The sequence below is a fragment of the Hordeum vulgare genome, unplaced genomic scaffold, assembly GCF_904849725.1.
Source record: "Hordeum vulgare subsp. vulgare unplaced genomic scaffold, MorexV3_pseudomolecules_assembly, whole genome shotgun sequence".
Lineage (NCBI taxonomy): Eukaryota > Viridiplantae > Streptophyta > Magnoliopsida > Poales > Poaceae > Hordeum > Hordeum vulgare.
This window is the reverse complement of record NW_025422495.1, coordinates 110203-132534: the sequence shown is the minus strand read 5'-3', so window position 1 is coordinate 132534 and position 22332 is coordinate 110203. Positions and strand designations below refer to the sequence as shown.

The following is a 22332-nucleotide window of genomic DNA, read 5'->3' as shown; positions in this document are numbered from 1 at the left end:
GTGCACAGCATCGCATACATGATAGAACATATGGCTGAAGCATAGGGGACGGAGCGCATATGCTCTCTATCTTCATCAGTTGCTGGGAACTGAGTCCTACTCAATCTCGTACCTTGTAACACTGGCAAGAACCCTTTCTTGGACTGTTCCATTTTGAACCTCTTCAAAACTTTATCAAGGTATGTGCTTTGTGAAAGTCCTATCAGGCGTTTTGATCTATCCCTATAGATCTTAATGCCTAGAATGTAAGCAGCTTCTCCTAGGTCCTTCATAGAGAAACTTTTATTCAAGTAACCTTTTATGCTCTCCAAAAGCTCTACGTTGTTTCCAATCAGTAATATGTCATCCACATATAATATTAGAAACGCCACAGAGCCCCCACTCACTTTCTTGTAAATACAAGATTCTCCAACCACTTGTATAAACCCAAATGCTTTGATCACCTCATCAAAGCGTTTGTTCCAACTCCGAGATGCTTGCACCAGTCCATAAATGGATCGCTGGAGCTTGCACACCTTGTCAGCATTTTTAGGATCGACAAAACCTTCGGGTTGCATCATATACAACTCTTCCTTAAGGAAACCGTTAAGGAACGCCGTTTTGACATCCATCTGCCAGATTTCATAATCGAAAAATGCAGCTATTGCCAACATGATTCTGACGGACTTAAGCATCGCTACGGGTGAGAAGGTCTCATCGTAGTCAACTCCTGGAACTTGTGAAAAACCCTTTGCCACAAGTCGAGCTTTATAAACGGTCACATTACCGTCAGCGTCCGTCTTCTTCTTAAAGATCCATTTGTTCTGAATAGCCTTGCGGCCCTCAGGTAGTATCTCCAAAGTCCACACTTTGTTCTCATACATGGATCCTATCTCGGATTTCATGGCTTCTAGCCATTTGTTGGAATCTGGGCCCACCATTGCTTCTTCATAATTTGCAGGTTCATTGTTGTCTAACAACATGATTGATAAGACGGATTACCGTACCACTCTGGAGCAGTGCGTGATCTCGTCGACCTGCGTGGTTCAACAAAAACTTGAACTGGAGTTTCATGATCATCATCATTAACTTCCTCCTCAACCGGCGTCGCAATGACAGAGGTTTCCCCTTGCCCTGCGCCACCATCCAGAGGGATGAGAGGTTCGACAACCTCGTCAAGTTCTATCTTCCTCCCACTCAATTCTCTCGAGAGAAACTCCTTCTCGAGAAAAGCTCCGTTTTTAGCAACAAACACTTTGCCCTCGGATTTGAGATAGAAGGTGTACCCAACTGTCTCTTTTGGGTAACCTATGAAGACGCACTTTTCCGCTTTGGGTTCCAGCTTTTCAGGCTGAAGCTTTTTGACATAAGCATCACATCCCCAAACTTTAAGAAACGACAACTTTGGCCTTTTGCCATACCACAGTTCGTATGGTGTCGTCTCAACGGATTTTGATGGTGCCCTATTTAAAGTGAATGCAGCTGTTTCTAATGCATAACCCCAAAACGATAACGGCAAATCGGTAAGAGACATCATAGATCGCACCATCTCTAATAAAGTACGATTACGACGTTCGGACACACCATTACGCTGTGGTGTTCCAGGCGGTGTTAACTGTGAAACAATTCCACATTGTCTTAAGTGAGCACCAAACTCGAAACTCAGATATTCACCCCCACGATCAGACCGTAGGAACTTGATCTTCTTGTTACGATGATTTTCAACTTCACTCTGAAATTGCTTGAACCTTTCAAATGTTTCAGACTTGTGCTTCATCAAGTAGACATAACCATATCTACTCAAATCGTCAGTGAAGGTGAGAAAATAACGATATCCGCCGCGTGCCTCCACGCTCATCGGACCACACACATCGGTATGTATGATTTCCAACAAGTCACTTGCACGCTCCATTGTTTCGGAGAACGGAGTCTTAGTCATCTTGCCCATGAGGCATGGTTCGCACGTGTCAAGTGAATCAAAGTCAAGTGACTCCAAAAGTCCATCAGCATGGAGTTTCTTCATGCGCTTTACACCAATATGACCTAAGCGGCAGTGCCACAAAAATATGGCGCTATCATTGTTAACTCTAACTCTTTTGGTCTCAATGTTATGTATATGCATATCGCTATCAAGATTCAATATGAACAATCCTCTCACATTCGGTGCATGACCATAAAAGATGTTACTCATAGAAATAGAACAACCATTATTCTCAGACTTAAAAGAGTAACCGTCTCGCAATAAACAAGATCCAGATATAATGTTCATGCTCAACGCAGGCACTAAATAACAATGATTTAAGTTCATCACTAATCCCGATGGTAGCTGAAGTGACACTGTGCCGACGGCGATTGCATCAACCTTGGAACCGTTTCCTACGCGCATCGTCACTTCGTCTTTCGCCAGCCTTCGTCTATTCCGCAGTTCCTGCTTCGAGTTGCAAATGTGAGCAACAAAACCTGTATCGAATACCCAGGCACTACTACGAGAGCCGGTTAAGTACACATCAATAACATGTATATCAAATATACCTGATTTTTCTTTGCCCGCCTTCTTATCTGCCAGATACTTGGGGCAATTGCGCTTCCACTGACCCATACCCTTGCAATAGAAGCACTCTGTTTCAGGCTTAGGTCCAGCCTTGGGTTTCTTCGGCGGATTGGCAACAGGCTTGCCGCTCTTCTTCGAATTGCCCTTCTTGCCTTTGCCGTTTCTCTTGAAACTAGTGGTCTTTCTCACCATCAACACTTGATGCTCTTTACGGAGTTCAGACTCTGCGACTTTCAGCATCGCAAACAACTCGCCGGGAGACTTGTTCATCCCTTGCATGTTGTAGTTCAACACAAAGCCTTTATAGCTTGGCGGCAGTGATTGAAGGATTCTGTCAGTGATAGCTTCTTGCGGGAGTTCAATCCCCAGTTCAGCTAGACAGTTTGAGTACCCAGACATTTTGAGCACATGTTCACTGACAGATGAGTTTTCCTCCATCTTGCAAGCATAGAATTTATCGGAGGTCTCATACCTCTCGATCCGGGCGTTCTTCTGAAAGATAAACTCCAACTCCTGGAACATCTCAAATGCTCCATGACGCTCAAAGCGACGTTGAAGTCCCGGTTCTAAGCCATACAAGACTGCACATTGAACTATTGAGTAGTCCTCCTTACGCGCTAACCAAGCGTTCTTAACATCCTGATCAGCCGTAGCGGGTGGTTCATCTCCTAGCGCAGCATTAAGGACATAATCCTTCTTCCCAGCTTGTAAGATTAGCTTAAGATTACGAGCTCAGTCTACAAAGTTGCTTCCATCATCTTTCAACTTAGCTTTCTCTAGGAACGTATTAAAATTCAGGATGACTGTTGCGTGAGCCATGATCTACAACACAAATATATTCAAAGTGGACTTAGACTATGTTCAAGATAATTAGAGTTCAACTTAATCAAATTATATGCTAAACTCCCACTCAAAAAGTACATCTCTCTAGTCATTTGAGTGGTTCATGATCCACTTACACTATCCCAAGTCCGATCATCACGTGAGTCCAGAGTAGTTTCAGTGGTAAGCATCCCTATGCTAATCATATCAACTATATGATTCATGATCGACCTTTCGGTCTCGTGTGTTCCGAGGCCATGTCTGCACATGCTAGGCTCGTCAAGCTTAACCCGAGTGTTCCGCGTGCGCAACTGTTTTGCACCCGTTGTATGTGAACGTTGAGTCTATCACACCCGATCATCACGTGGTGTCTCGAAACGACGAACTATAGCAACGGTGCACAGTCGGGGAGAACACAATTTCGTCTTGAAATTTTAGTGAGAGATCACCTCATAATGCTACCGTCGTTCTAAGCAAAATAAGGTGCATAAAAGGATTAACATCACATGCAATTCATAAGTGACATGATATGGCCATCATCACGTGCTTCTTGATCTCCATCACCAAAGCACCGGCACGATCTTCTTGTCACCGGCGCCACACCATGATCATCCATCAACGTGTTGCCATCGGGGTTGTCGTGCTACTTATGCTATTACTACTAAAGCTACATCCTAGCAAAATAGTAAACGCATCTGCAAGCACAAACGTTAGTATAAAGACAACCCTATGGCTCCTGCCGGTTACCGTACCATCGACGTGCAAGTCGATATTTCTATTACAACATGATCATCTCATACATCCAATATATCACATCACATCGTTGGCCATATCGCATCACAATCATACCCTGCAAAAACAAGTTAGACGTCCTCTAATTTTATTGTTGCATGTTTTACGTGGTGACCAAGGGTATCTAGTAGGATCGCATCTTACTTACGCAAAACACCACAACGGAGATATATGAGTTGCTATTTAACCTCATCCAAGGACCTCCTCGGTCAAATCCGATTCAACTAAAGTTGGAGAAACCGTCACTTGCCAGTCATCTTTGAGCAAAGGGGGTTACTCGTAACGATGAAACCAGTCTCTCGTAAGCGTACGAGTAATGTCGGTCCAAGCCGCTTCAATCCAACAATACCGCGGAATCAAGAAAAGACTAAGGAGGGCAGCAAAACGCACATCACCGCCCACAAAACCTTTTGTGTTCTACTCGAGAAGACATCTACGCATGAACCTAGCTCATGATGCCACTGTTGGGGAACGTCGCATGGGAAACAAAAATTTTCCTACGCGCACGAAGACCTATCATGGTGATGTCCATCTACGAGAGGGGATGAGTGATCTACGTACCCTTGTAGATTGTACAGCAGAAGCGTTAGAGAACGCGGTTGATGTAGTGGAACGTCCTCACGTCCCTCGATCCGCCCCGCGAACAATCCCGCGATCAGTCCCATGATCTAGTACCGAACGGACGGCACCTCCGCGTTCAGCACACGTACAGCTCGACGATGATCTCGGCCTTCTTGATCCAGCAAGAGAGACGGAGAGGTAGAAGAGTTCTCCGGCAGCGTGACGGCGCTCCGGAGGTTGGTGATGATCTCGTCTCAGCAGGGCTCCGCCCGAGCTCCGCAGAAACGCGATCTAGAGGAAAAACTATGGAGGTATGTGGTCGGGCAGCCGTGAGAAAGTCGTCTCAAATCTGCCCTAAAAGCTCCATATATATAGGAGGAGGGAGGGGGACCTTGCCTTGGGGTCCAAGGGACCCTCAAGGGGTCGGCCGAGCCAAGGGGGGGAGGACTCCCCCCCCAAACCGAGTTGGACTTGGTTTGGTGGGAGGAGTCCCCCTCCCTTCCCACTTCTTCCCTCCTTTTTTTTTCTTTTCCTTTGATTTCCTTCTCTTGGCGCATAGGTCCCCTTGGGGCTGTCCCACCAGCCCACTAAGGGCTGGTGTGTCTCCCCAAAGCCTATGGGCTTCCCCGGGGTGGGTTGCCCCCCCCCCCCCCCGGTGAACTCCCGGAACCCATTCGTCATTCCCGGTACATTCCCGGTAACTCCGAAAACCTTCCGGTAATCAAATGAGGTCATCCTATATATCAATCTTCGTTTCCGGACCATTCCGGAAACCCTCGTGACGTCCGTGATCTCATCCGGGACTCCGAACAACATTCGGTAACCAACCATATAACTCAAATACGCATAAAACAACGTCGAACCTTAAGTGTGCAGACCCTGCGGGTTCGAGAACTATGTAGACATGACCCGAGAGACTCCTCGGTCAATATCCAATAGCGGGACCTGGATGCCCATATTGGATCCTACATATTCTACGAAGATCTTATCGTTTGAACCTCAGTGCCAAGGATTCGTATAATCCCGTATGTCATTCCCTTTGTCCTTCGGTATGTTACTTGCCCGAGATTCGATCGTTAGTATCCGCATACCTATTTCAATCTCGTTTACCGGCAAGTCTCTTTACTCGTTCCGTAATACAAGATCCCGCAACTTACACTAAGTTACATTGCTTGCAAGGCTTATGTGTGATGTTGTATTACCGAGTGGGCCCCGAGATACCTCTCCGTCACACGGAGTGACAAATCCCAGTCTTGATCCATACTAACTCAACTAACACCTTCGGAGATACCTGTAGAGCATCTTTATAGTCACCCAGTTACGTTGCGACGTTTGATACACACAAAGCATTCCTCCGGTGTCAGTGAGTTATATGATCTCATGGTCATAGGAATAAATACTTGACACGCAGAAAACAGTAGCAACAAAATGACACGATCAACATGATACGTCTATTAGTTTGGGTCTAGTCCATCACGTGATTCTCCCAATGACGTGATCCAGTTATCAAGCAACAACACCTTGTTCATAATCAGAAGACACTGACTATCATCGATCAACTGGCTAGCCAACTAGAGGCATGCTAGGGACGGTGTTTTGTCTATGTATCCACACATGTAAATGAGTCTTCATTCAATACAATTATAGCATGGATAATAAACTATTATCTTGATACAGGAATTATAATAATAACTATACATTTATTATTGCCTCTAGTGCATAATTCCAACAAGCCGGACTTTGGGCGGTGATGCACCAACGCGGCCCCGCACGGCGTCATGGGGCACGGCCCCTTGAGCTTCTCCACCTCAAATTTCTCCATGGCGATGGATTGCTGCTTAAAAAAGAATAGGCTGCGCCACATATCGACGTGAGGCTCGATTCCCACGAAGCCCTCGCACAGGACCACGAAGGCGGCTAACTGCAGTATGGCGTTCGGCGCCAAATGATGTGGTTGCAGGCCAAAGAACTGGAGCCACTCAGCGAAGAATGAGCTAGCCGGGAGCCCGAAACCCCGGTAGAAGTGCTCGGCAAAGACCACAACCTCTCCCGCGACAGGAGCGGGAGAGGCCTCGGAGCCAGGAAGGCGCACCGACACTTGGGAGGCCGGGGGCAGCAGACGATGATGACGGAACGCATCGATGAGCTCCTCGTCGACATGCTGCCCAGCCAGGCCCCCTGCAAGGACGCCTGCTGCGCCGACGACTTCCTCGAGGAAGATCCATCGGCCATGGCTGCGGGTGGAGAGAGCTCGAAGCGGTCGGCGGAGGTCTCAACGGCGAAGAAGAAGGAGACGAAGGGCGCGAGATGTTCCTCTCAGGACGCAAGGAGGAAGAAAGCACGGAGCAGGGCAAGAAGAGGGGGCGAATGACCTCCTCGAAGCCCTCGCATCCCATTTAAACCCCACGAAGCGTCGTGGGGAGGGGATCCGGTGCGCGCCGGGCCCCATTAATTCCGTGTATTACGGGCGGTAACGCCCCCCTAAGCCCAACCGTCGCGGAGTAAATCCACAGAGGATCTCCCGCGCGGAGGCCAAGGGGGCGTCGTGGCGGGACCCAGGGCCCAGGCCCGGTCCCGTCAGCAGTAATCGCCATCATTACGCCAGGCGGGGCCTGGCACGTGGCGCTCTCCAGGCCAGTTACGACTGGACCGAAGCGTCGCTTCGAAGCTACCCGGCTCCGAAGCCGGCGTCCTTCGCCGCAAACAACGGCCAAAATATCATGACAAATCAACAAGCCGGTGAGGCCGCCCGCTAGCAGGCGGCAGACCTCGCCAGCTTCGGGGACTACTGTCGGGGGGATAACCCCGGGGTAGACTCATCAAGCCTGTTCCTTCATTCCTGGCCCAATGGGCATGAAGGCGCAGAGATTCTCAAGGCCCAAGTCTTCTGACTGGCTAGGCATCCCCTGCCGGCTGGAAGACGAGGCGGCCACCTTTCTGGCCGGCCAGGCAACCCCTTCCGGCTAGAATCCAGGCGGCCTCCCCTTCGGACCCGGCCTGGTCCCGCCAGCAGGGCTAAGGAGGAGGCGGCCACCCTCAAGCCGGCTGACCAAGCAGGCTAGCCGGCCGAGGATCACCAGTCACATCAGATCGTAGGTCAGGAAAGGACCTCACAATTAAAGGTAGCTACGCGTCAGCAAAGGTACTGAATCAGGGCGCCCGGCAGGTATGAGCGTCGGCGGCCACGCCGCTGACCTACCCCGGCTCTGATCCATCACCTAGCCTGAGGAGTCGGCGGTCACACTCCCACTCCATTACTGCACTCGGCGTGGGGAGCAGTGGAGGCGGTCGTACTGCGTGCCCATGAAGAATCTCGTGGGGCGACGCTCGACGTACAACGCGTGCTCAGCGTCAACCTTACGCGGGAGCCCCATTGGCCAGCCGGCGGGTCCCACAGCAATCGAGACCATGCAGGCGGCGAAGCAGCCAGCCGGGTCCCACGCATGTACCCTTTATCCATATTGTGGGCCGGCGGGTTCGTCTATAAAACCCCCCGGCCGCCCCACATGCAAGGAGGTCGATCACTTACCAGTCATTCAACACTACACACTCACCAACCAACAGAGAGTGAGGTAGAGACGAGCCGGCTGCTCCCCTCTTCCTCCTCCCAACACAGCTCCAGGAGCAACATTGTACTCTGTTCCCATACATCAAACACACAAGCAGGATTAGGGGTATTATCTCTAGGGAGAGCCCTGAACCTGGGTACATCGTGCGTCGCATGCGTGTACCAACCTCGTTCCCAGCGCCCACCTTTGTCCCTTCGGTTCTCACCGACTTTAGCCTACCTATGGCATATGTTGTGAGTATTCACCGACACTGGCGCACTCCAATACCTCACTCTCACACGGCCAGACCTCACATATGTCGTCCAACAGATCTGTTTGTTCATGCACGCTCCGCTTGATTCCCATTATCAGCTAATCAAACGGGTCTTGCGCTATCTTTGCGGCACTACTCATTATGGTCTCCAGCTCTTTCGCTCCTCGTCCCACGACCTCATTTCTTACAGTGATGCCGACTGGGTCGGGTGCCCCGACACTCGCAAATCCACGTCTGGGTTCTGTGTCTTCCCCAGCTCCGATCTCATTTCCTGGTCGTCCAAGCGCCAGCCAATGGTTTCCCGTTCCAGTGTCGAGGCTGAGTACCGGGCTATGGCCAACTGCGTCACCGAGTCTTGCTGGCTCCGCCAGCTTCTTGCAGAGCTTCATCGCCCCCACGTCGAGCTACCGTTGTCTATTGCAACAACGTCAGTGCCGTGTACCTCTCCTCCAACCCGGTACAACATCAACGGACGAAGCATATTGAGATTGATCTTCACTTCATCCGTGATCGCGTTGCTCTTGGCGAGGCCAAGGTCTTGCATGTTCCGACTACTTCACAGTCTGCCGACATCTTCACCAAGGGGCTACCTTCATCGGTGTTTTGTGACTACCGAGCCAGTCTCAACGTCCTCTCCAGTGATGTTCGGACTGCACGGGGGGGGGGGGGGTTGAGTTGTTACGTTCCTTGTGCATTACGCTGCCTTGTACTTATCCACTGTAACCACCATACCTGGTCCTGGGGATGACCGCGGCACCACCTCCTCCATATCCCTGCATGTAGGGATCGGTGGTGACCCTTGGTGTATATATGTGTAATCACTTGATGAATAAAGTGTGTGCATTGTTCCACAATTCTTCTTTTATTACTTCAAAGTTTAAGCATTACACCCGTCCTTCCCATAACTAGGATGTACACATATGAACCAAAGTAGTCAGAACAGCAGCGACCTCACCGTCAGGTCAGGGTAAGAAAAATTAAGTTGGTTTTCTTGCTGTTATACACATTCCAATTTAAAGTTCAACAGAAAACTACTGTACAAGCCAAGAATACAACCTCCTGCCGTATGCGTTCCCGCGATTACGAGTGCGATTGTAGACTCGCTATCGTCCAATCCCGCATCTTCAGCAGTAAACAGCCGCTGCGAGAAGGATGAGTGCTCTAGCTCATATATATGAACCACTGCAAACGACTGGATAGCACCAGCAACCTCACTCCTAGGGCACCTCCCTCTCAAAACAGGCTTTCTCCCCGCTTTATATATAAAGCATAAGTTCCAGCATCCATACAACCACAGCCCAACATAGTGATAAAACAAAAGAGTGTTGGGGCAACAGCACAGTCACGCCCAAGAAAAGGAAAAAGAAAACAGAAAACGCCAACAAAGGGGCAAGCTAAGCATCATGGGAGCGGGGGAAGAGCCGTCGGGCAGACATCATCAGCGCGTCCAGATAGCCCTGAAGCCGGCCGCGGTCTCGGGGCCTAACGAGCGGATGCCAATGCTGCAAGAAGGCAAGGAATTTGAAGAACGAGTCAGATGCATGCCGCTGAAACACCCGCTCAATCACCATCTTATTGCGAGTCGTCCAAAGAGTCCACGTCAATGCTGCGAATACCAGCCAGAACAATCAGCGCTTACGGCCAGCCTGGGTGTCCCTTACTTGCAGAAATTCTGCGAGGTCATGGGCCTCCCACTCAGGTCCCAGAGCCTCACGCACAAAGCATCAAAGGGCTTGTGCCGCAATGCAGGAGAATAGAATATGACTTCCAATCTCTGGGACGTGGCACAGGGGACAGGTGCCGTTACCCGGACCATGGCGTTTCAGCACCTCGGTCCCTGAAGGCAGGAGGTCATGGAGAAGCTGCCAAACAAAAATCTTAATCTTCAGGGGCAACGGTGCCTTCCAAAGTGGGGATAACCACGGAAGGACCGGCAACCTGCACAGAGCCAAATATGCCAAGCTAACGGAGAATTCTCCCGAAGGAGAAAGACCCCAAGACACATAATCTCTACCCGACGAGACTAGGAGAGGCACCACTTCCTTCAAGATCTCCCACTCGTGGACCTCGGCTGTACCGAGGGGGTGGCGGAACGCAACATGCCATCCGTCCTCCAGAGCGGACGTGGAGACAAGGGCGGTTGGGTCGCCGCAAAGAGCAAAGAGCATCGGAAATCGCAGGCGTAAAGGTTCCCCATCCAGCCACGGGTCCAACCAAAACTGGGTCCCAGACCCATTGCCCGCCGAGACCCGTAGGACCAGCCTAATATCATTCTTGATGCCTTGAATAGATTTCTAGAACTGCGACCCAGTCGCGAGCGAGCAGGCCAAGAGGGGTCTACCCTAAAGGTACTTGGCCTCAATTAATTGTAGCCACAGACCCCCATCTCCCTGTAGGATCCGCCAAACCCAACGCAGCATCAGGGCAACGTTCATGCGGCGGGATGCAGGTATGCCCAAGCCCCCTCGATCCTTCGGTAAGCAAATATCGGCCCACTTCACCATGTGGTATTTAGGCCTACCATCCCCTGCCTGTCAGAAGAACCTAGCCAGCTCCTTGTCAAAGGAGCTATGTACGCCTTCAGGCAAGATATACATCCCCATCATATATATGGGGAGACTCGCAAGGTTAGCGCTAATGAGGACGGTCTTGCTGCCCTTAGACGTGAACCTGCCGCACCAGGGCTCCGCACGGGACGCTACTCGTCCCACGAGCGGATCAAACCCGCTAACCATGATCCTGGACTCAGCCAGAGGCATCCCCAAATAAGAGATGGGGAGGACAGCCAGGGCAAGGAAAGTCCCATCTCTGTCATCCAAATTTCTACAGGAATAATTTCAGACATGTAAACGTCGAAACGACTTGTAGACCGAGAACAAATTGCCACCACATTCCAATTTAATATGTGTTAATTTCAGCCGTATAAAAAGACATTCAAATGACTTGGAAGTCCAGCAAAAAAACTAAAAGCTAAGAATGTGACCTCCTGCCGTATGGGTTCTTGCGATGACCTCTGCCTTATGTGTCCCGCATCTTCGGGAGAGAGTCATGAATGCGATTGTAGACTTGCTCTGAAAATTCCAGGCCCGGTATCATCCCCATCAAGTAAATTACTGTGAAAATGATGATTGCTTCCATTACAAAATCAGTGGAAGTCAGTAGCAGTGTAAGTCTCCGATCAATCCAAAGCTGCTCTGGTGTTGGTGTGGGGCTTATCGACCATCGCAAAACAGTGGACAACAGTAGTTATCTTAGACCTCAATCAGTCTCAGGGCAACAAAAATACATATGTTGCTTTTTCTAAGGAATATTTTTTAGAGCAGTATTGTATACATAGCTACCTCAAAACGAATAATTTAGCTCATAAGAAATTAAGAAAGGATCAGGAATTTAACTCATCACTCATCATATGAAGAAGACAAAATAAAAACAGCAAAAAAACATAAACACTGCCAGCAAATATTAACTTGGGTATTAGAGATAACAAACACATGAATAGGGGTGTTTATAAATGTGCTCCCTTTGTAAAGCTTGGGCTCAGTGTTCCCACGCCTCCAGCGATATTCGTCATGGGCAGATAGTACGGCCGCCTCCATTGTTCCCCACGTCGAGTGCAGTAATGAAGTGGAAGTTTGACGGTCCGACACTATGCTGGGTGATGGATCAGAGCCGGGGTAGGTCAGCGGCGTGGCCGCCGACGCTCGTACCTGCCAGGCACTCCGATCCAGTACCTTTGCTGACGCGTAGCCACCTTTAATCGTAGAGTCTCGTCATGACCTACGACCTGATGTGACTTAAGGTCCCCGGCCGGCTAGCCCGCCTGGGCATGGCCGCCTCGTTTCTAGCCGGCTGGCTTGGTCAAGGCGGTCAAGAAGAGGTAGCCGTCTCGTCCTCCAGCCGGTAGGTGCAGTCTAGCCGGCCAGAGGACTTGGGCCTTGGGGAATTATACTTGGTCATTCTTTTTGGGCAGGAGAAGAAGGAGCAGGCTCGATGAGCCTACCCCGGGGTTATCCCCCAACACTCGGGCTCAGTATATGGAGATGATGATGATTGCAGAGGAATTCGTGTCGACTGCACTTTTATCATTTTTGGTAAGGTTAAGTTCTTGTAACCATGAATGTGATTGTTTACCTGCAGTCCAGTGTCGCATATGGACCAAACTAGTTGACAGCAGCAGCCTCACCATCAACTCAGGGTGAGAAAAATTAAGCTGATTTCTTGCTGTCACACGCATTGTGATTTAATCGACGGCAATTTCAACGGTATAAAAATCATCCAAATGACTTTGAAGTTCAGCAGAAAACTACTGTACAAGCCAAGAATGCAACCTCCTGCCGTATGCGTCTCCTGCAATTAAGAGTGTGATTGACAAGCACTGCAAGGACGACAAGTCCTCCGGCTCATATGAACCACTATAAATAACTGGACAGCAGCAGCAACCTCGCTCTCAGGGCAAAAAAAAGTCCAGTATCTGTCATCCGAATTTCTACAGCAATAATTTCAGACATGTAAACGTCGAAACGACTTGTAGACCAAGAACAAATTGCTAATGCGTTAATTTCAGCCATATAAATAACATTCAAATGACTTGAAAGTCCAGGAAAAAAGAGAGCTAAAAAGCTAAGAATGTGACCTCCTGCGTATGGGTTCTTGCGATTACCAGTACCGCTGTAGACTCGCTGCCGTATGTGTCCCGCATCTTCGGCAGAGAATCATGAATGCGAGTGCAGACTTGCTCTGAAAATTCAGAGCCTGGAGCGAAAGGTGGGAGGGGAGGGTGCGCGCTGTCCTCTGGGAGCTCTATACGACGCCTTGTGCACCCGACTGCCAAGGAAACGCACAAAAGACTCAGACCTGGGCTGGCCCGGTAGCCATTTTACTGTAGCGCCAGATCGATAATACAGTAAAAAAACACATGCGAGCAAATGCTTCTGTAGCTGCTGCATATTGTAAAAGACGAACCTTTTCAAAAATTACGACATTTTAAATTGAATATGTTTCTGAAAACATGATGTTTTTTCAAATATGCGAACCTTTTTTCAAAAAACGTTGAACACTTTTTGGTTTGGGAAAAGATTACGTTTCACCGGCTGATCTGATTGATCCATCCGCCGCCTGCTCGTCCGTTAGATCTCGCCTCGATCACGAACCATTTCCCGAAACTGGCTCGTTGTTTCAGAAACTGAAGCGTTAATTCATGACGGGGGCTGAAGCTGGAGCACTCCAGGTTCCTCGTCGTGGCTACTCTGCTACTGGGGACGAGCCTGCCGGAGTCCGGCGAACCGCCACCGCCATCGGTCCTCGCCAGCTCGCCGGATCCCCACCTCGCCGACGAGATCCAGCCCCTCGCCGGGTCCCCACCTCACCGGATCGCCAGATCCCCACCTCGTGCGGTGAACGAGGAGGTGTGCGGCGCGGACGCCGGCAAGCTTCCGCCGCCGGGAGCTTCTCTGCCTCGCTGGAGATGCGTCCCTGCTCGCACGCCCGACTCTCCGTTGAGCATGGATCCCGGCTGCAACATGACTTTTGTTGCAAAAATTCCTGAAACTCGACCGTTGTTGCAAAAAATTCTTTTGTAAAAATATTTATGTTACAGAAAGATGAAGAAAAATAATAATTCTGCAACAAGCAAATTGTTTCTGAAAGTCGACCGTTGTTTCAGGAATTAACGGATCCAAAGTTTATTTCTTGCAATAAATCGAAAGTTTCCGCAACTCGAGCGTCGTTTCAGAAAATAACTGCTGACCATGCGACGGGAATGTGCGGTGTTAGGTCGGCATCCGACGGCTAGCTAGGTGATGAATAATTTTTCAAAATCATCCGGCGGACGCGTAGCGTTCCCCTTTTGATTTCTGGAACATTTTTCGAATTTTTTATTATATGTTGAAAATAGGAAACATTGTTTCGAAAGCGCAAACATTTTTTAGAAATACGAACATTTGCAAGAATTTTTACAAATTCCGGAACATTTTTTCAAAAGTCGGAATACTTTTGAAATTCCGGAACATTTGTATGAAATATACAAAACAATTTTATCAAAATCCAGAGCATTTTTTGAAATTTCGGAACATTTTTCTGAAAATCCGAAACTATTTATAAATATTCGGAACATTTTTCAAATTCTGAAACATCTTCTAAAATGCCGGATTTTTTTTAAATTACGGAACATTTTCTTGAAAAATACGAAACATTTTTATAAAATTCTGGTACATTTTTTCAAATTCCAGAACATTTTTCTAAAATCCGGAACGTTTTTTTCAAAATTCTGGAACATTTTTTCAAATTCCAGAACATTTTTCGGAAAATACGAAACCTTTGTATAAAAATTCCGGAACATTGTTTGAAATTCTGAAACATTTATTCAAATTCTGGAACATTTTTTCAAATTATGAAACATTGTTTCAATTTATGGAACAATTTGTTAAATTTTGGAACATTTTTACAAATTCCGAAACATTTTTTCAAATTCTGGAACATTTTTTCAAATTCCAAAACATTTTTTGAAAATCCAGGACTTTTTTGAAACAGAAACAGAAAGAAAGAAATATAAAAGAATGAAGAAAAAAGAAACTGATTTTTTTATTATCCAGAACATTTTTTGAAACAAAAACAGAAAAGAAAAACAGAAAAAGAAAACTAAAAAAACAGGTTCAGTGAACATTATAGAAGTTTTCCAAAACCGGAAAAAACCGACTAAAAACCCTAGAAGATTCCCAAAACCGGAACCACCTAAACATGTTAACGGGCCGGCCCATGTAATCACTCCTGTGTTTGCCCTGTTCTGTGCGTTTGCCCGACAGTTTGACGCAAAGAGCATGAAATAGGATATTCCCTGTCCTCATTCCTAGTGCACGAGTCATGTTATAGAAGGTCCCGTTACATCGTCCGTGACACATTTTAGTTTGGTCAGTTTATAGCTTCTGCCTCACAAGATGCCCAAATTACAACACCACAACCATTGTGAGACCTCCTCCCCATCACCTTAAGCGTCAAGGATGGTATTCACCGCTCATGTGCATCCCCACTTGGACTAGCACATGCAAAGGAGGCGAGCGCTCTCTAAGGACACACTGTTTTCCCGGTTGGCTGCTCATGATTGACCAGTCCAGATAGGATTTTCCAAAAAGTAGCCAGACAATTTGTTTACAACAAGGTGATGGGTTCTAGGGAAAATCCTATATGCCGCTCACTGCGTCCAATTGTTGACGCTTCGCACAGGGTGATGGGTCCAAAACAGGAACACTTTGTGAAAACACGGGCATTTTCAAGACATCAGGACTTCTTTTTAAAAATGTGAACAATTAAAAAAATCAAGAATTTTTTCAATAAAAAATATGGACATTCATTAAAAAGAAAATAAAGAAACAAAAACGAATATAGAAAATAGAAAACCAAACAAAACCGGTAAAAACTGAACATGAACCATGTAGGAAGTTCTTAAACACGTGACTCGATTGAGGCTAAATAGGCTGATCCATCTCTCGGTTATTCACCTTATTAAAACGTCAAATAATATGGATCCTAGGGAGTAAATTTTTTTAAAAACGTAAAATGCTACTCCCTTAGATCCATAGAAATTTGAAATCAACGACAATTAATATGGATTATAGCAGTAGCATCTTTTGAAATTATAGGTAATTTATTTAAAATTTCAACATTTTTTTAAAATATAAACATTTAAAAAAACTCCCCCAAGGAACATTCTCTGAAAACACGACATTTTAAAAAATCAAGACTTATATATGAAAAGTTAACCGTTTAAAAAATCTAACATTTTGAAAAATTCAAGACATGTATATGAAAAGTGAACAGTTAAAAATCTAATATTTTCCCTAATTTCATAACATTTAAGAAAAAGGAAAGAGAAAAAGATAAAAACCAAAATATAAAGCAAAAAACCGAACATGAACCGTCTAGAAAGTTCCTAAAACCAGGATTCTGTAGAGCACGTAGCTGCTATGGCTCGATGCATCTCTCGGTCATTCACCTTCCTGAAATGACGAATGTTTTGTTGCAGAATGCATCAAATAGGTTTCATCATTCTTTCGTCTTTCATCTGCTTTCGAATTTCCCTTTCGTCAGGGTTAGGTGAAGCACTACAGCCGAAGGCCATGCTCACATAGAGGGCCTATTTGGTGCACCGAGCAATTGGTGCTACTTGTGCACTGGACCCCACACAATTGATGCTCGCCATGATGGTGATAAGATAAAAAAAACTTTTATTTACTTTGTAGGGGCGCACAACCGCGATATGGTGCCACATAATTTGACCACGAGCATGACAAAAAACAGGAGACATATGAATCCAGGCGTGGATCGGAGGTTACGTTCCGAACGTACAACCCCCTACACGATTTGGGTCAGCCCGTTGGGCGCCATTTGTTACGTTCTTTATTTTCTATTATCCTCGTTTTTTGTTTTACCATTAAATTTATATATAATAATTTTATTTTGAGAAAATTTTAAAATATTCACAAAAACATTACAAAGCCATAAAATGTTCGTAACTTCAAAAGTATTGTTTATTATTTCAAAAACTATTCATGAATTTCACAGAATGTTCACAGAGTTCAAAACTTGTTCAATTTTTTAAAAATGGTCACAAATTCAAAACAATCATGGTTTTAAAAAAATGTTTGTTTCAAAACAAAATATAAATTAAAAAAATATGTTGACAAACTTCATAGAGTTTCTGAATATAAAAAATGTTCACAATTTAAGAAATGTGCAGGAATTTCAATAAAATCTGGAAGTTAGGAAGGTTGTTACCAAAGTTCAAAAAAAACTTGCCTATATTTAAAATGTTCCAAAATTAAATAATTGTTAACAATTAAAACATATCTTGAATTTTAAAAAATATTTAAGAATTTGAAAATTATTCTCTTATATTGACAAACGTGAATTTAAATTTGATTGCAAATTTTATAAATCATGCACAATTTTCAAAGAAATCACTAATTTTAAAAATTGTTTCAAGGAAGGATCTAGAAGTTTCCAAAACCAGTGGGAAAAAAGCAGAATGGGCCATCCCATGCAGAGGACAGGGCGTGTGTAGGTTATACGGTAGATTGCTTTTTTTTATTTACCACAATACAAACATAGATGTTCATACATATGTATATACACTCACCTTAACGAACGCACATGTTATTCTTATAAGCATCTTTGAAAGACTAAGCCGACACAATATATCAAGATCTACTAGAGAGACACTTATGGTTAGTTGGTTGATATCCAGATACCTTCATGGGAAATAAGAAACACCCAAAAACAGTTGATCAGTTTGTATTATTGCGTGTGCAAGTCTACCACAATGCCCAACCCTAGTTCTTATCGATACATCATTCTTATGGTGAAAACAACTCAATGGTTCGTGCGTGCAAACAAGGCCCGCCCGTTTTACACGGCTCGTCCCCCTTGCCTCTCCCCATACCTCAACACGTTTTGGTCCTCGACGATAGATGACCTCTCAAGTGGCTGCATCATTAAAAAGTGCTACGGCAATTCTTTGTACTTAGGAATTATCACACCTGTTGCATGCCACACCATGTGATCGATGCCGATCAAACAACAGAACGTGCGACTGATGTTGTTGATCGATGAAAGCGTTTTTCAAATAATTGGTGGTTGGATGGTTAGGAGAACAGAAATATTCATGTCCCGTGAGAGTTCAAGTTCTAGGCTTGAAGTTGGTGCTCGCATTATTTTTGAATTTATTTTTGGCTTCTGTCAGTGTTCATTCAGTGAAAGGAGACATCCCGTCGAGGCGAGACACATGTGATGACTTTGTAAAGTCTGAAGATGCTTTGTCGACTCAGTCTCTCGGAGATGCTCAAAGAAGTAGAGTATGCGTGCGTGCGTGCGTGTGTGCATGCATAACGACAAGTGTATGCTCATGTATGCAAGCGACTTCGATCGTATTGTGTTAAAAAAAATCAATTGCAAAGTAAAGACAGTGACGAATAAAAATCCCCTTTTGCAGGGGAGCCCAACTCTGCCCGTTTATAACCCTTGTGGCGGACAGTGACGAATATTGTGTTTAAAAAATATTTTCCGGACAGAAAGACGTATCCACATTTTTTGCAACTCGGACCCTTGTGGCTGCCGGCGAGCGATTCCCGCCCTAATTCTCCGGCGTCTAAGCGAGCTCCTCGTCTTTCCTTGGGCTCCGGCGAAGCGCCCCCATTCCTCTGCTCCGGTGAGTAATCCCCCTTGCTCTCACTTCGTTTTTAGTGACACGATTATTTTCAGGATCTGCGCATTAGAAAGAGCTTAGTTACAGAAGCGTCGATCCGCAGAACAAAGCTCCATGTGATTCCGATATGCTGCAAATATCTACTAGTACATGGTGATGACTGGTTATTCATGCATCAGCTGGCAGGTGCTAGCACAGGGGAGGGGAAAGATCGGAACATGTTCAGTCGACTGCTGATATTTGAAGGAACAGGGAAATAGATATTCTGTGATGTTCTCAGCACAATGGAAATGACAATCATGTTTCCTGAGGATCCCAGTGTGGAATAATGCACTGTAGGAAATATAAATCAGCGGAGCGTCACAACAAGGTAAGCAACAAACCACTGCATTTCTAACTGTTATTATACAGTCCAAATGAAGTTCTCATATGGTCTTGCAAATACCTGGTAGTAGTATTTTATTACATGGGGACGGACGATTATTCATACAATCAGGTGCTAATAAGTAATAGAGTGGAAAGAAGGAAATATAATGCACGCTAGTGCTACTGCTATGTATTGTTGTGCAACACATGGACTAAGTGCATGTCTTCAAATAATGGCAGCATTCTCTGTGCTTTTATGTTCTAGGATGATGATTTTCAGACGACACAAAGGGCTTAGGGGGAATCTGTAGGTTCTGCAACCTCCCAGTTAACATGTTTACCACCTTTGTCATTGATGGCCGATTCTTCGGGTTCCACTGGATACACCACAGGGCCACAATAGTCAGCTGCCTCATCTTTTCTTTTTCTTCTCCTGTCATTTCTGAAGTAAGCTCCCATTCATGTCCACTGATTACTCTCTCGTAGACCCATTCAGGGAGATATACCTCGTCCTGGTACTCAACACTTGGGTCTGAGTTCCTCCTTCCACTCACCATTTCTAGCACCAGCATGCCGAAACTGTACACGTCTGACTTGTAAGACACCCCTCCAAAGTTCCGAGAATATACCTCTGGTGCGATGTATCCCATTGTGCCTCTGGCTGCAGTCAAGGTAATGATGCTTTGGTCCCTTGCACACAGCTTTGCAAGGCCAAAGTCTGAGATCTTTGGATTGAAGTTGTAGTCCAGCAGGATGTTATGTGGCTTGATGTCAAAGTGGAGGATGCGCTGGTTGCAGCCTTGATGCAGGTATTCCATTCCTCTGGCAATGCCTAAAGCAATATCTAGCATTTTGTTGGGTGCTAGGAGCTGTCGAGAGATATTCGGAACTTGTGGGAATATGTATTTCTCCAGTGACTCGTTAGGCATGAATTCATAAATAAGGGCCCGTCTCATTCCTTCGGAGCAAAAGCCCAAGAGACGTACGATATTTGCATGGTGGATCAGTCCAATGGTTGCAACTTCATTGATGAAGTCCTCCCCCTCTCCTGTAGAGCTCTCTAGCATCTTGACTGCCACGGGTACTCCATTTGGTAGCTCGCCTTTGTACACACTTCCGAATCCACCCTGACCGAGTTTATCCTTGAACCTTCTTGCTATCTTCTTAACATCACGGAAGGTGTATCTTGTAGGTTTCGATGTGCCATATGCCTTGAGAAACATTTCAACCTTCATATTTATCTCTTCATTGTACCTTGACTTCAAGGAGAAATATATCACAATGGCCACCATCGATGAAAAAACTACAAATGCAGCTACAGATGAGGCTGCTGATTAGAAAAAATAAAGGAAATTAGCTAATTGCATTCAGATAAGAGGCCATGCATTCCCGACTCTTATTGTAATGGGAAAACACAAAGGAGTTACAGTGGTAAGCAACAAGAATTTCATTTAGAATGAGCAAAAGGAAAAGAGTTGCAACATTACCCGCAATTGGGACGACATGGGTACCTGCATTTGCATGTAGGAAGAATATCATTAGTTTTTTCCATGATTTAATTTGAATGTAGATGAAAACAGAAGACTACTTCATTACTTCTACAAAGTATGTTTGGAACAACTAATTCCTGATTCGTTGGTGCGTGTCTATTGGACCTTAGACATATGGTGTAATATCGATTAATTATTCTTTGTTATGTTATAGTTGTACACTTATTTATTCATATTCAGATATCAAATACTAAAGCAATATGAAAAATGATCAATTAAGGTTCATCTCTTACTTTTTATGTGCCGAGAATTTTACAAATTAGTACCACCATAGGTTTTCCCATATAATTTGGCACTTGCATCTCTTAACGGATGTTTTTTGGTGGGAACTTTCAAGGATGTGAACCTACAGACTGTATGTGCTTGAACAACTTAACCATTTCTATGATTTGCATCACATTTTTGTTTGTTAAATAATTGAACTATCGGTGAAAATCCTATTGGAAGATTTAAAACAGTTAACACCGGAATATAAGAGATTGAATTGTTGTTCCAAAATAAATTGACACACCAAGGGAAAGAAAGAATACCATGGGGCTGGCAGAATGCTTGACGGCTTCGTGAACTGAATCCACAGTGTCAACCTTCACGTTCACACTGTTGGCAGACATCGGTAAGGTTACTGAGGTACCAAGTGAATGTTGTTTCACCAAAACTGATGACTGCACTCGCTTTTTTGTTGAAGGCAAGATCGTCTTGTAAGTTTGGGCCATGTATATCATAGCTGTAGGGTACTGGAATGCCTCTAGAAACAGCCTCACAGTCTCGTGGTAGATCATATATGTATGCATAAGCTGACGCCGCCAAATACCAGAATTGGGTTGCGTTGTTACTGAGACAAGCAGCTGGGCCAGCTATGCTGTATGGATCTGCAGGTATGAATCCGCTTGAACAACGTACCAGGGTCGTTCGTGATGGAGGTAGTTTGTACACATCAGTTGCTAAATTTGTTGAGATGAGCCTCTGAAGTGGGCACTGCATCGCAGGTTCCGCAAGCGGGGCGACGTTGATGACACGGTGTCTGTAGTAGATCTCGGTCACTTTGCAGGAGCCAAGAACAGGGTGATCCAGGATTATGTCATCCCCGGAGCATGATAACTGCATGCCAGGTGCGCCACATGATGATAGCCCGAACGGGAACCGGATCTCAGGGCCATGTTTGCTGCACCTGTGAGGTGAACATTGTTTGGAGAAACCTTCATCATCCGATGCTGCGCCCACATAGGTTTGATGGGTTAGAAGAGATAGCAGCAGCGGTGTCAGAAGAAATTTAAGCAAATCCATGGGATGTATTGGGTATGAAGATGGAAGAAGAGAAAGCCAGGAGTATTAAAAATCGCAGTTTTCTTTAACCTCTGGTGAGGATGGGGGTGGCGCTTGTCTTGAAAGTAATGTGCCTGGCCAGGAATTCCAGCTGTCACCAAAACCTCTGTCATAGGTGTTGTATGGCTCAGAAATTAAGTTCCGTGGTTCTATTACTGTTTTGGACCATTTATGCCATTTCACCACACATATATCCTCTAGTGCTCCAATAAAATTCCAATCCTCTAAGGACATGGTAAAGCATAAAAAATATGTGCATCCATTTAGCTTTATAATTATCATTTCGGTTCGGACCACCAGTTGTTTCTTGTTAGTTTCCATGTAGTACTTCCCTTCCTTCCTATTGCATTATACCATTTAATTCCTGATAG

At 45.7% G+C, this 22332-nt stretch overlaps 1 pseudogene; it reads right to left on the bottom strand.

The window, feature by feature from the left end:
• Nucleotides 1-19275: 19275 nt before the first annotated feature.
• On the bottom strand, nucleotides 19276-21937 carry LOC123417896 (annotated as a pseudogene).
• Nucleotides 21938-22332: the final 395 nt, after the last annotated feature.